The sequence below is a fragment of the Zonotrichia leucophrys genome, chromosome 7 (assembly GCF_028769735.1).
Source record: "Zonotrichia leucophrys gambelii isolate GWCS_2022_RI chromosome 7, RI_Zleu_2.0, whole genome shotgun sequence".
Lineage (NCBI taxonomy): Eukaryota > Metazoa > Chordata > Aves > Passeriformes > Passerellidae > Zonotrichia > Zonotrichia leucophrys.
The window spans coordinates 2,906,031-2,921,462 of NC_088177.1; positions in this window are offsets into that span (position 1 = coordinate 2,906,031).

The following is a 15,432-nucleotide window of genomic DNA, read 5'->3' on the forward strand; positions in this document are numbered from 1 at the left end:
GAGTTTTTTCCTTCCTCTGCTTTGCCTGTGGGGTGGAGCACTGAGCAGATATTCAGGAATGATGTTCCTCTTGTGCTTTTTTCTGGTGTCCATCCTAAATTCAGTGGCAGTCAGTTTATACTTGTTTATATCCATGCCAAAACTGAAACCTCTTCTTCCTTTACCTTCCTATCCTGAGCTCTCATGTTCCTCTCCCACCATAGTTTTTCTGGGATCAATGTGCCACCTTGAACTTGTACTTTGTACAAATTCCATTTATATTAATCTGATCTTTGTACTTTGTATAAATTCCATTTATATTAATCTGATCAAGGACACATGACACATTTACAGGAAATACTTCCACCTTTATGGGTATGGATGATGCGCCCTAATTTTTATATCACTAGCAAACTTCATGCTATTCTTTAAGGCAAAAATCATAAATCAAATGTAAAACCTTATTTTAAAAGTCTTATTCAAGGAACTTCTCCAGTATCTCTCCTCCAACTCAGGAGCATGACATATTCAAGTAGGTACTTCATATTGTTTGTTTTTCACTCCCATTTGCTGCTTTCTGCCTCATTTTTCTTCCTTCTACCTGAATTTCTCTGTGGTGAGTGCTGTGTTTACAAGAGATTTTCATGGTTCTTACAGGATTGATATCACTGTCTCATAAAAACATTAACCACCTCTCTCTCTTTGTGCAGAAATAAAGGAGCATAGGGTTAGAATATGTTTAACATTCCCCAGATAAATCTGTATTTTTTTTTTTTCCTCCTCACTTAGAATTTTTTTAAGCGTGAAATTCAGTGACTTAAATACATTTGTTCAGCATTTCTGGATATTTGAGTACCTGGGGAAAGCAGTAGATCCAAATGGTGCCCTGGACATCTGGAAATTTCAGAAATTTCATCTGCAGAGAACAAGTGGTGTGGGGCTTGTGATCCCAGGAAGGGTCCAAGCTGCATGTTCAGGAATTGTGAGTTTTATAGCCCATATCCAACACAGTGTGTGCACACAGAGTCCTTTTAGAGGAATATGGATGATCTGGGTGATAATTGTTAGTTATTCCACTCTGCACGTTCTGGAAAAAGAAAGAGAAGCTGTTTCAGTTTGTGCATTGCATTCCCACTGCGGAGTTGAGGAATGGATGGGAATGAGTATTTCCAGATAAGGGAAGGGGGTTTAAACTCAGTTAACGCAGGTTAATCTGCTCAGTAAACTCTGAATTTTACCTGATTTGGTTGTTCTAGGAAAACTTTGCCTATTCTACAGAGAATTTTTATTTGGGTATCATCCATTGGGATGCAGCTTCAAAACTGTTCTCGTAGCCCAGTGTGGGTGTGGATAAAACCAAGCTCTGAAATTCAGGTGTGTGCTTAGGAGCCTTTGCAGCTTCATATAGGCATAGAATATTGTGTTTTGGGTTAGAAGGGACCTTAAACTCATCCCATCCCACCCCTGGGACACATTCCACTGTCCCAGGGTGCTCCAAACTCCATCCAACCTGGCCTTGGGCACTGCCAGGGATCCAAGGGCAGCCCCAGCTGCTCTGGGCAACATTTGCAGATCTCTGTGTGCAGGATTTTATGTGTCAGTAAATCAGAGGTGAACTCCACCCTCATGCTGAGACGGAGACCAGAATCCAGATGGATGAATTGATAAATGAGAGGCAGTGCTGTGGAGATGGCCCAAATAACAAAAACTCGATGCGGGGACTTGTCATGCGTGGATATTGTCAAATTCCTTCAGCTACTGGCCAACAGATGATTATGTGCATCACCATTATATAAAAAATTATCTCCAAAGGAGCCAAAAATCTGTTAAGTGAACTTGCAGGAAGTGAGGAAGAACATGGCAAAGCTTTTGAATAAAACACCCAGGAAACAAACTCCTCAGATTTCCAAGAAACACTTTTTCTTTGGAAAGAAAACACAAACACCCCCGACTTTCTGAACGAAGTGTGAGTGACTAAAGGGATAATTCTTCCCCTGCATAAACCCAGAGTGAAATACCCAAATTCCCAATCATATGAACTGCTTGGCACCTGAGAATGCTTAATAGTTATTGGAAGGGGAAAATGTGGAGCAGAACTATCAGGCCAAGAGAAATCCCATTCACATGCCCGAGAAAACTTCGGGCAACGTCTCGAAAGGGAAGTTTTGGAAAAGCTCTGGTAAGAAAACAGAAGCTGTGAATCATGCCATGTGGTATTAAAGAATTTAGAGAGCACACTGAGAAGTTCCATATCAATGCTTTTTCTTAAATATATTCAACAAAGGGCCTATTTCCCTTCAACACTTTCAAATTTCGGCTTTCTCTCCCTTCTGCTTTTTAGCAGAAGAACTACTCAAAAAAAACCCTAAAAAACTTGCACAGTTATAGCTTTTGCTCTAAAATCCCTGGATTTCTTGCCTTTTTATTTTTCTGCCTCTCAATTGGTTTAGAGAGAATTTTAAAGTTATAGCCTAAAAAGGGAATATTAAAAGAAAGAGATTATAAAAGCAATTGTAGAAAAGTTTGGGAACTCATAACTTGTAACTCTTGCAGCAGCTACAGCAGGGCTGCATATCAGAACGTGTCATTTTGTACTCCCACAGTGCTCCAGAGTGGAAAAAATAACTTACTGAATCTTTGATTTCGTATCAGCGCTTTGCTGATCCATCAGTACAAATTTATTTCCAATAATGGTGGTGGAAGAAAGAAATTCAGGCTCTCGGGCTCCTTGAATAAAGCATTTTAGGAGCTCATTCTCTGACCAGTTTAGCTTGAATTTCAATTAATATCTGTGGAATCTTGCATGTTTAGAAGAGTAAATCAGTAAAGGAAGATGCTTTGGGATTCTTTGTTTGATCTGATTCCTTGGAATAGTCCAGGGCATTGGGATTGAATTGCCTGGAGCAGGCTGAAAATGGGAATTCTCCAACTCTGGTTTGGGTTATTTCCTATTCCTAATCAAAGCTCGCTGCTGTGACCTACAAAAATTGGGAGGTTTTGTTGCTGTTTCATGTAATTTTATGTTGTTTTTTTGTTTAGTGTTTTTTTAATGTATAATAGAAAATTATTACTGCGGGCCTGGCTCATGCAGGGGTTGAAATGGATCATTCTAAAGTCATTTCTACCTTGAAATATTCTCAGGGAGACACACAAGAGCAGCCCCAAATTTCAGGCAGATCAACAGCTCTGTCTCACTTGGGATCTTTTTATTCCATTTGCAGAATATGTTTAGTTTCCATTTTTCTTATAAGATCCAGTGAGATCTTTAAAACAAACGTTCAAATGAAATTAATGACAAAAAAAATTAGGTTTTCATAGGTTTTTGTTCATTAGACACACAAAGCCCTGCAGCAGTAGAACTGGAAGTGGTCTCCAAAAAATTGTGTTTTCCTGTGTACGTTAAGTAAGTTTTCTATACTTTGATTTTAATACTATAACAAATATCCAGAATAAACCAACATTTAAGGAAAGCTGCATTTTAACTTCTCTGGCTTTTCATCTGCTGTAATAGATGGGAGTTTTCACTTCTTCTCTATCCCCTCAATTGAATGCTGTAAAACCTGTTAGTGGCACTGCAGATTATGTGGGGGCTTCTGTGGAGAAATTCAGGCTGCATTTTACTTGTGACAAATTGTTAAAAGTGGTGTCACGTTTTTAGTCCAACTGGGATGTGGGGATCTCAAAGTTTTTCCCAGCCCAGGTGTCCTTAGTGGGATACAACCAGAAAATCAAAAAATGTCATTGGCAAAAGGCACATATTAATTATCGTTTGTGTTATTAGTAGAAGTAAGTAAAAATTACTTAGTAATTAGTAAAAGTTAGTTTAGGATGAAGTTTCACTTCATGTCTCTTGTCACTCAACAGGTATTATGAGGAAAAACATCTTAGGTTAATATATTAAAACATTTAAAATATTTTCCTGCATAATACTCCCTTTTCATATAACAGTGATATTTTCCAATTTTTTTCTCCCCTTGTTTGGGTTTTTTCTCTCATTTTATTGGTGTACCAGTTTAAAAATAAAAACTGTGTAAGTTGATTTTTTCTTGCATGTGGGGCTTTTATTAGAAGAGGTTCACAAGTGGATTTTATTAGAGTAGAAATCTGTGAAGTTGGTGACACGTTAAACTGTGCTCGAGATGCATCTTTTTGTCATAAAACACTGATGTCTCTCTGAACTTTATTTTTTTAGTAGGATATTTAAAAAATAAAAGCACAGTTTAATTTTATTTTTAAACAGGTTTAATTGAACTAATGATACTGTACTTCACTGCAATATTTTTATATTTTGAGTAGTGATTTTTATTAGGCAAGACTTTTTCTTTAAATTCCTGTAGACCTGTCTTACTTTAATTATATATTCTGCAATATCCATAAGATATTGAAAATATCTGGTTTTCCCTCAAAGGTTTACTGAATTATATTTTACTTTTAGAATTGAATTAAATGCCAGTAGGTACAACAAATGAGAGCTGCAGCCTGAATCATTAATTAATTGTCATTTTTGAAAGAGTTTCTTATTTCTACAGTGATTTAGTGTTGCTCTATGATGTGGGATTACTGATGTATTAAAACATTATTAAGCTTTCTATGAGGAATTCAGGCTATTTTTATTTTTTCCCCATTGTGAATCAATGGGAAAATATGTATACAAGGAAAACCACAAACCCTATATATGTGTGCTTTGCAAGACTAAGAAATTAGTTAAAATTGGTTAAAATTCTGCTGAAGTTCACTAAAAAGAGAATTTTAGGCAGAGTAAACCATGCTGGCAGTCACTTATTTCCTTTCACATCAGTGCTGTTTATGGTGTCTGTTTTTTCCTCCAGGCTGAGGCTTGGCAAATATATTTTCTGTTTTAGGGGTGACTAAAGTAGAGATTATTTAAGCTAATTGTATTGATAATTTCCTTAAGCAGGACCGGGTGGCAGCCTCTGGTGTAACCACAATTTAATCCTGCGGTGTATTTAAACACAGAATAATTATTATTTTATACCAGCACAAATCATTTCAACATGACAGATACTGGTAGTTCTTGTTTTATTATTTGTGTTTGGCAAGTTTTTCCTTTCTGCATATTGCAGTGGTGCATTTTTTGTTTGTGCAGCACTTTGTAATGGAGATAAAAGAAATATCAACTTCAAGGTCTCTGAGCATGTCCTGTCCTCCTTTCCTCCATTAAATGACATTAAATTAAACTTTTCTTACACAAATGCTGAAGTTTTCTGCCTGTCAGTGCCACTGCAGAAAGAATTTTAATGTGCAAACAATTAAAACCAAGATAATTATGATATCTAAATGATGTTATTTCTCTAAGTTCTAAACTTGGGCTCTGTCTGCTGTTGCTGACTCTCCCGACAGAGTTTGGCCTCTTCCCTCTGGCCAGAAAGCATTTCTGGAATTATAAAATACATTGGGCCTATTTTTCCTTCCCCTCAATAGGCAAAGCTTAACAAGCCCAAAGCCTGCTGGACAAATAAAAAGAACTAAAGAGTTGAAAGAATTTGCAGAAAAAGCAGCTTTTTTAACAATCCACAGATGCCAAAAGGCACAATAAGGAGGAGATTCATAGCAACAATGTGACAGATATCTTTTATTCTGTGGTGATGCTGTCAGTAAAAGCAATTTAATATGGATTCTCCTACACTCTCTGCAATCTCATTTAAGTGTCCAGGTGACTCAGTAATGCACCCCAGGAAAATTTATCTTCAGATATTTACAGAATCTTTAATTTTCTGGCACAGAGAAATGCTCTGCGCTGGAAAAGGGCTGAGCAGAAGCAGGGCTTGCTCAGTGTAGGGTTTTTTCCAGGGTATGGAAATCACAGGAGTAGCAGCATTGCAATGTTTTTTGATTTTTGAGAGGTTTGCAAACTTATTTATGATTATCTTGTTGGTTGAGACATAAAAAAACAGCATATTTTGTAGCATTTATTCATTTAAAGGCTTTATAATGATGCCTTCAGAAGGTTGAGCTAGAGCTGAACAGAGTCACAGAATAAGGGAGGGATTTACGGAAAGGATCTCCTCCATGGACCCACCTTGGGCAGCACCAGAGCCCAGCCAGGGCTGCACCCAAGATGAACCAAAATGGCCCCAAAATGCACGAGCGGGCACGGGGTGTTGTCACCATCATATTTTCTGAAAAATCCCTTTGCCAGGATTTCTTCTCCTGGGGAGCTGAGAAGCCTCAGAGAAAAATGAAAACAAAAATTATCTGATTCCCTTCTCCTTTGTTTTGCTGCTTTGGATTGTGGTTTGGACGTTGTTTACCAGCTGGTCATTGTTTGATTGGTTTCATGTGAATTGTTTTGACTTAGTGACCAATCACAGTCAGGCTGTGTCAGGGCTCTGGAGAGAATCACAAGTTTTCATTATTATCTTTTAGCCTTGTGTAAGTATCCTTTCTGTATTCTTTAGTATAGTTTAGTATTCTTTAATATAACATAGTAACATAAAATAATGAATTAGCCTTCTAAGAACGTGGAGTCAGATTCACCGTTCCTTCCTGCTGTGGGAGACCCAGAAAATACCACAGGGGTCTCTCACTTTTATAAGTTCATGCAGTCCCACCCTGCTTGTTTTTCTCTCTCCAGCCCACGGGGTTTGTGCTCCTGGGCTGAGATTTGGGTCATTTGTCCTTGGTGCCCAGCTGGAGCAGGAATTGTTTTGTCTCCCTGCTCTGTGCACAGAGCTCAGCAACGCTGAATGTGAAGCTCAGAGCTGCACACTGAAGCAGAATAGAATCTGAAAAATAGAAAAGCTAAAACTTAAGGCATCAATAGCAAAAGTTTCTTCCCTCCAACAGCCAAGGTTGTAATCTGCGCTCTGAGAATTTGTATTTATGTGGAAATCAGTGTGGAGAGGGTCCAACCCATGTTTTGGGTTCTTCTCACCTGGCTGGTCACTTCCCTCCCTCCCTCTCAATAAATCCTTTTTATGGGACAGTTGTCCCTTTTTATGGGATAACTCCTACAGATCTTCTCTTTTCCTAATGCTTGAAACTGCACTGATTTTCCAGCTAATCCAGGTGCACTGACCCTCAAACCAAAACATAAAGAACTTTTTGGATGCAATTAGGGCAGAACCTTTTCTTTCTAAATTAATGCTCAGTGCTTGAAAAAGGTCTGGTTTTTATTATTTTTTTTTCCAGTGGCTTAAGGAGATGGTAACTGAAATTACCAAACTAGTGATTTGCAGGATCTATGGAGAAATATAGGAATAGAGGAGAGAGGTGTAGGCAGAGCAGGAAAATTCCTTGGGATGCACCTAAAACGTCTCCTTTCAACTAATTTTCCTTCAAAAGCACTCATAGGATGAGCAAAAAATACCTGTCTGAAAAATTATGCTTTAAGCAGTTTGTAAGAGAGAAGATATTCTCATACCAATATAAAATAGTATGTCAGAATTAATATTTATTGCTCATCTTGCTAGGCACAAATGTATGTACAGGTATATAAAGAACTGCAGTTTAGGAAATACTTATTAAGAAAAGGAGTAATCAAAAAAAAGCTTTAAGTTCTCCTATCTGAAAGAGAAATCTTTGCTCTCATTCCTCTTTAACTGGGACAGAAAGGTTTAAAAAATTGGGGTAAATATTCAGATTAAATCCATGAAGTGGAGTTAAACACTGAATACCATTAAAAACTTTAACAGCAAATATTGATTTTTTTAAATCAGTTATCAGTTTACATTGTCCCAGATGATTTCTGGTTGTTTTCTTCAGTGCTAGGTGTATATTCTGCTATTTTGACAAAATAAAAAGGTAAAAACACCTTTGAATTTAAGTAGATGAACAAACAGATGCTGCAACAACAAAATTATTCTGTCTCTCTGAGGAATCTTCAAAGGAGCTGCACCTACATGTGCTTGTCTCACATTTGAGGATTTTAGGAATAATTTCTGATTTGCTTTGGGTTCTCATTGAACTCAACTCTCTTTTCTCATGGGCATCACTGATCCATGACCCCTAGACCATGTAGGATGGGGAAAGTGTCTTTTTCCTTAGATTTCCAGCAGAAAATTTTTCCCCAGAGAAGAAGATTTTTCCCCAGATGGGGAAAAATCTCTTTTTTCTTAGATTTCCAGCCTAATTCCCATATTAAAGATTACTGGAGAGTGGGCAGGGAGTTCCTTTAGGCTGAGAGAGTCAGTTCTATGATATTTTTTGAGTTTGTTTCCACTCCTGTGGAGCCCAGGGCACACCAGTCCATGGAGTTTGGTGCCATGGTTGGATGTCAGCTCCTGGAAAAAACAGGGATTATCTGGGAAATGCACTTTTCTTTCAAACTTCTCTCTCCAGCCCTGTTTAATAAATGATGTGTTCATGATCTTTTAACATCAGTAACAATTTGTTAGTCATATTACAGCGCAGAAGAGAGAGACTGGGAAGTTATCTGAACCATTTTAAAACTTAAATTAGCCACCATAAAGTGCAGAATAAAATTATCAAGACTTTCTTGTAATACAAAATTCATAGAGACAAAACTCTAATTTCCTGATGGATATATGATATTAATGTAACGGATACCTCAGTGTAGTTAAATTGCATTAAATGGTTATTAATGCTTGAATAAACTTCAAGGAAGTGGGTACTGGTTGAAATGGGATAATATTTTGTTCTGCTAAATTATACGTTAATTGGTATTTCCTCTCTTGTAAAAGGACCTAAAGGGCTTAATAAAATATGTGGTAGAAACATTAGTTTTTCTTCTGGAGATGTGAAGTCCAGAGTTTAACTGGAAACATTTCAAACCATTCCCAGAAAATTCATTGGCACTCGTGGTGACATGGCTTGCAGGACTTCCCCAAATAAATAATTTTGGATTTCAGAAAGGAGTGTCCAGGGCAACAAGAAAGGAAAGGGAAGAAAATCCTTGAGTGACTTGTTTGCTGTTTTAATTTTTATTTTTGAAATTATACTTTGATTAGGTGTAGGGAACTGCTTCCAGTGGAATATAGTGGGTGAGGAAGGTCCTTGGCATGGGAGAGCACAAAAAGGACCCTCAAAAAAAGTGCCCATCTCTGCATAATTCAAAGAGGTACCAGCAAATCAGAAGGAGATTGTTTAATAAAATATCATTGAATATTGACACTTTCCTGGAGTGATTTTTTTATTCCTTTTTTGTAGAACTGCTTATTCCTTGTTGTGTCAGAGCTGAACAGAATTGTTATTTGAGGACTAGGTGTGATATTCCTGCATGGAAATATCATATATGGGTGCAATTTCATTTTGGGAAGGAAAAACCCTCTTCCTTATGAATATATGCGTTTTTTATAATACATTTATTTATTTGATATATAAATATAATATATAGGATATATAATATAGTATATATTAATATATTATATTAATATATTTCTAATAATTTTATATTATATTTCTATATTATATTTAGGTATATATGTATAATATTAAATAATATATAAAACATAAATATATAAAGAAATGTAATAATTATTATAATTATAACAATTATGCATATTAATATATAATAGATATTATAATATACAATGGGTTATGTAATATATTATATATATTTCTATATATATATATATAGGAATGTATGTATTTTATATATATATTCTTATATGGATTTATTGGTATTATAGATAATCTTGCTTTGACTCATTTCTCCAATAATACTGTGCTTAATAATTACCAAAAATTAGCTATTTCCAAGTTTTCTTCTGGCAGAACTTTAGTTGATGGCTGACTAAATGCCTACAGAAAATTAACTGCAACTGTAAAAGGAAGAAAAATTATTTCCTTAAGGGCACAGGAACAAGAGAGGATGTCTCAGCCTCTGATTTCATAAAAGCCATTCATGTTTTCATTGCAATGTTGTTGGGTTTTCCAAGGTGGGTGTGCAAGGTTATGTTTTCTCTTCTCCTCTTGGCCTCCTCTCCATATTAAAGTCAGACCCTTCCCTTACAGTGTTTTTCATCAATATTTAGTTTTTCAGGTGATATTTTCTGGGAAGCACAAACTGAGATATTCTTTCCATGTAACTGAAAGCAAGTAACTGAGAAGAATGAGGTTAGCCAAAGTTTTTGCGCTCTGTGGTTTGTCTTAGAAGGAACACACGATAGTGAAATCAGATAGTTTTGATGCAATATAAATACTTTCATATTTACAAAGAATGGGCAAGTTCCCATTTCCTGATTGCTGAAAGAATCATGTTAGTTTCAGTGTTTTTTGAAGCCAAACTGGATTTTTCACATGTACTGGCTAACTAAAGAATTAGGTTGAGCCAAAGTTTTTCGCTCTGTGTTTTCTTGGGAACACACGATTGAAATCAGTACTTTGATGCAATTTACTTTCTTTTACAAGATGGGCCATTGTCTTTCTGATTCTAAATCTGGGCCTTGTTTTGTTTTCAGCCTTGTCCTTTCTTTTTCAGCTTGGCTTGCTTTTCTCTCTCTGGGCCTTGTCTTTTCTCTGGGCCTTGTCTTTTCTCTGGGCCTTGTCTTTCTTTTCTCCGGGCCTTGTCTTTCCTCAGGGCCTTGTCTTTTCTCTGGGCCTTGTCTTTCTTTCCTCTGGGCCTTGTCTTCTTTCTGCTTCTCTGCTTTTCTCTGCTTCTCTTCTCCTTCAGCTTATTTTTCCCCAAGACACATTTTAGACAGTCCCAGAATGTTTTGGGGTGGAAGAGACTTTAAAACTCCTCTTGTGCCACCCCAGCCATGGGCAGGGACACCTCCCACTGTCCCAGGTTGCTCCAAACCCATCCAGCCTGGCCTTGGACCCTGCCAGGGATGGAGCAGAACTGATTCTAAACAAAAAGCTTTTTATAAAAGCCAGGTGCTGTAAATCCCTTATTGCAAACTCTGTGTTGGCTCATCAGAGGGAATTGAATTATTTCTGGCTTGATATAACTTTTCAGAAGTGTAGGATATTTGGTCGTGGAAGAATAAAGCTATTGACTAAAGAAACTTCTCCAAGGGGGGGAAAAAACCCCTCAAACAACGTTTTATTCTGTTTATTTTAAGTTTTGCTCATCTCCAGTGGTGCCAGGAGAACATGTGGCTCTTGGGGATATGGTTGAGAGCTGGACTTGTGTTGGGTTTATGATCAAATTTGATGGTCTGAAGGTCTTTTCCAGGCTCCTCCATCCCAGTGAGTCCCTCCCACAGGTTTGTCTGGTTTACCTGGGAGAACTTTGTGTGCAGTGAGAGAGAAAAACCTGAGCCCTGAGGGACTCAGAACTGCTGAAGATCCCTGGCAGCTTCATCCCTTTTTTTGTCTACCAAAGCATGGTGTGAGGGAGACCTTGTGCTATTCACTGTGGCTGCCTAAATTCACTCCTGATGGGGAAAACCAGAAAAAAAGTAAAGTAAATTAATTGTACTCTTAAAAGTAAAGTAATTCTACTCTTAATTTTTTTTTTTTTTATGAGAGAAAAAGGGAGAACTGGAATTGAATGATACTTCTCATGGTATTCTGAGTGCTGTGAGGTTGGAATTGTTGGGTGTTGCTTGTTGGGTGTTGCAGAGTGTTTTTAAGGAACAAACTGCTGGTTTTGGTTTGTTTTTACCATTTTCTCCAGAGCAGAGGCAGCTCAGAGCTGAGCCTTGCTCTGCCAGGGAGGAATGATTTATTGGATGAGCTCCCTGAGCTCCCAGCCTTTGCCTTCCCATCTCCAATACCCTGCACAAGAATGGAAGCACTTCATGGGCTTCATCTTAATAGGGGCTCCCCCACTCCAAAACAAGATCTTTATCCAAAGATTTTAATTAATTGCAAAAGTTAAAAATAAATCGTGCCGGAGTACCATTGATAATCCTCCTAGGCTGGCTTTCATTCATGTTAATGTGTAATACAGCCACAGTAAGATTTAATTTTAACCATAATTATAAAAGTTTGAAATTAAATCTTACTAGGGATGTGTTCTCCATTAATATGGACAAAAACTGATCTGGGAGGATTATTATGGGGGACACAAGAAAGATTTAATTTTTAACTTTTATAATTAATTCACAAATGTGATAAAGGATTTTGTTTCAGGGGAGGGGGGAGTGCTCTCCAGACCACTAAGACATCCCAGCAGTCTTTCAGAGCCATCTTAATTACAGCCACAAAGAATTATTTGTTAGAGAATGGTGGTCAGGAGCTCAAACTGCTTCTTTTATTCAGAAATAAATGTGCAGAGACACTTGGAAACTTTCCCTGAATAAAGGAGTGTGGTTGGTGAGGAAAGATGATCAGAGGGACACATACACATTTATATATATTTATATTTTTCTGTTTATATCTGCAAATACCTGAACACGTGGAGTTAGAAATGCACATCTATGTAAAAATGGATATAGATATGTAAATATACATTGATTTTATGATTAAATATGCATGCACTTTTATAAAAATTGTAGCAAAACCACATTTGTCCTTTACTTTTCTAATACTTCACACCAATGCTTGGACACATGTGCCTAAAGGTATGGATGGGAATTTTTCCTATTAAAAAGGAGTTCCTAAAACAGGAGAAAAGGAAATTAATGGAAACCATTTCTTCCAATGCATCTGGCTGCCCTGAATCCTGGTGGAATTACCATGCTGCGGAATGGGCAGAAATCAAGGAAATTTCCTGAAAATTTTCTATTGAGGATCAAGTTATGGTAAAATTAAAGATGTATGAAGATGCTGAAAAGGAGTGAAGCATTAATTTCACAGGTTCACGTTTGGGAATCAGTTTTGGCTGTAAATTCCAGCTGTGCTCTGCACTACCAAGTCTTGATGGTTTCAGGTTCACTTGTCTGATTCCACATCAAACACAATTTTCCAGTGTTGGATTTCTGAGTCCAGATTGTGATCACTTCCTTTTCTTTTTTCTGCTAATTATTTTTTTCTTACCTCCAGTGTTGAAATTTTAACCTTCAGTTTGAAAATTCAAGAAGATTCTTTCCATATGATACTAAAAAATAGAATTTAATGATGAGTCTTGGTGAGGATGCTCAGAGAGTCAGGTTTAAATTCTAACCCTGACAGTTTCTCATCTACCAGGGTTCAATTCTAATTATCATTATTTTTTTAATGTGGTCATGCTTTCTATTTAATTAGTACATTTTTATTATAGTAGGAATACTAACTTTTATTTTATTATTGCTAGTGTTGTTTTAATTTTGAAGGTTGGAGATTTTTTTTGCATTGTCTTATAAATCTAACAAAGTTTTTTTAACAACAAAATAGTAGAATAATGACAAAATTTTAAAACTTTTAAAAAAATCCCTAAAATTTTGGAAGCATGAGAAACAATACTCCAAAAGAGTAAAGTAGGGAAAGTATAAATATTTTTGCAAAATTCCACATCTTTGCAACTACATATCAAGCTAGTCAGATTTTCTCCTCGACTTCATATTTTTAGAAAATATATTTGTATTTTTCTCTCCTCTTTTATGATAAAAGTAAAATCTGAAGAACTCCATCTTCTATTTCTTCATTCAATGTGATGTTTAATGCAGGGTTGATTTTTTGGTTGTTTTTTTTTTTTTTTCCATGGATATTGTAGGATTTTTTATGAGCATCTGCTTTCATCTTTTATTGTCCTTTCTACGAGTAATCAGGTTTGGACCACACTGTAAAACACATTATTATGAAATTTTGCAGTTATAAAGGGCAGTTTCTTCCTGCATTAGCACAATAACCACTCCTTGCTGTAATTTACTTTAGTAAATGGCTCCAAGTAAGTAAAGAGTGCAAAAATTACAGTTGCAAACCCTTTCTTTTCAGTATTATTTGTGACAAACAGCTGCTGTCCTTTGCAAAAGCTTTGGGATAATAATGATGATGAAATCAAACTTGAGGAAAATGCTTTTTTTCTTTCCTACAAGGTATTTTTTGTGTTCTGTTAGAGGCTGTTGGAATGTTCATACAGTTTGATAAAAATGGGGAAAGCCATGGGATGATTTCAGTGGTCTTTGGACTAGCCCATAATTAATATTTATTTTAGGAATCATATTCATATTGGGAAATGCTGAAAAGTAAATTTTTATTCTTAGGGTGAAGGTTTCCTCTTAGAACTAAATATCTGAGGAAAACTTGCTTTCATAACCACTTATCACTGTGCTCACTGAGATCTCTGTGCTGAATGAATGAAAATTTGAGATCTTTAGTAAATCCTGAGGATCCAAAGGGTCTGAAATAGATAATAATTGTTCTGTTGGCAAACAAGGCATTGAAGTGATGTTATAAATTATGGAGGATATTTTAGAAATAGTGGCAACTCCATTTTTACTGTATTTTCATTGGCACATTGTTTGATCTTGTTGTGGCAGAATAAATCTAATAGGGTGTGACTCATTATTCAAAATTCCTGGATTTCCAAGTTCCCTCCAAATAACAACTGAAACTTTTCATAAAAATGTAAAAAACCATGAATTTTGAAGTCTATGCATTCCATTGGAGATATTTTAGGCAATAATTGACTAATTAAATTATATTGTACATGGTATATTCATTTGGCTGCCTAGCAAAATGGAAATGGTGTTCTCAAAAATTCTCCAACCTTGTCAGAAAATACCAAAGTGCTTCTAAATCTTTACTGTTAAGGATTTTTGTTATATTTATTGTTTTTTATTTAGATAAATTTATTATATTAAATATATTTATTATTTTTATTATATTTATTATATTTTTATTTAGCATACGTATATTTATTACAGGTGTTATCTCTTTGGCCTGGAGCCAAAGCACACTATGAAGGACTTGGAAATGACCCCCACTCCTTCCACATTGTTTCTTTGCCTGGGCTTAAAATTAATCACATTAAATTTTAAATATTTTTAAAAAAATAACATGGCAGATATTTTGTGGTAAGCCCCAAGTTTTACTCACAATGTAAAAATGCCCAATGTGCCACCAGAGTGATGTCCCAGCCCACACTGGCACCACGATGGCTTAACATTAATCACATTAATTTTAAATTAATTTTTAAAAAATAACATGGCAGATATTTTGTGGTAAGCCCCAATTTTTGCTTATCATGTAAAAATGCCCACTGTGACCCCAGAGTGATGTCCCAGCCCATGGTGGCACCACGGTGCCCTGCAGGGGTGATGGGTGAAACATTGGCATTGGAACCTGGGTGTAGAACTGGCAGTGTGACAAATCTTTGTTTTTTTGGCCAAGCTAAAAAAATATTTTACAATGCTTTGAGTCCCTTAAGGAACTTTGGTTTTGCAGAAATACAGCTTTTGCTATTAAATTTAAGGAAAAAAAAGAGGCAAGAAAGGAAGGAAACACATTTAATTTAATATCCTCCATGCCACCCTCCCCACCCTGGTTGCTGGATTCAAGTCCGCTCGCTGCATTCTCATTATTTGCAGTGGAATATCCTGATGTTTCCTAATTTATGGAAACACACAAGAGCCTCTCTGTGGAGGTGTTTTGTGCTTAACACAACAGAATTTCTAATATTTAGTTTTTGTTGCAAAGCAAAGCCTCTAAAGTAGATTTACC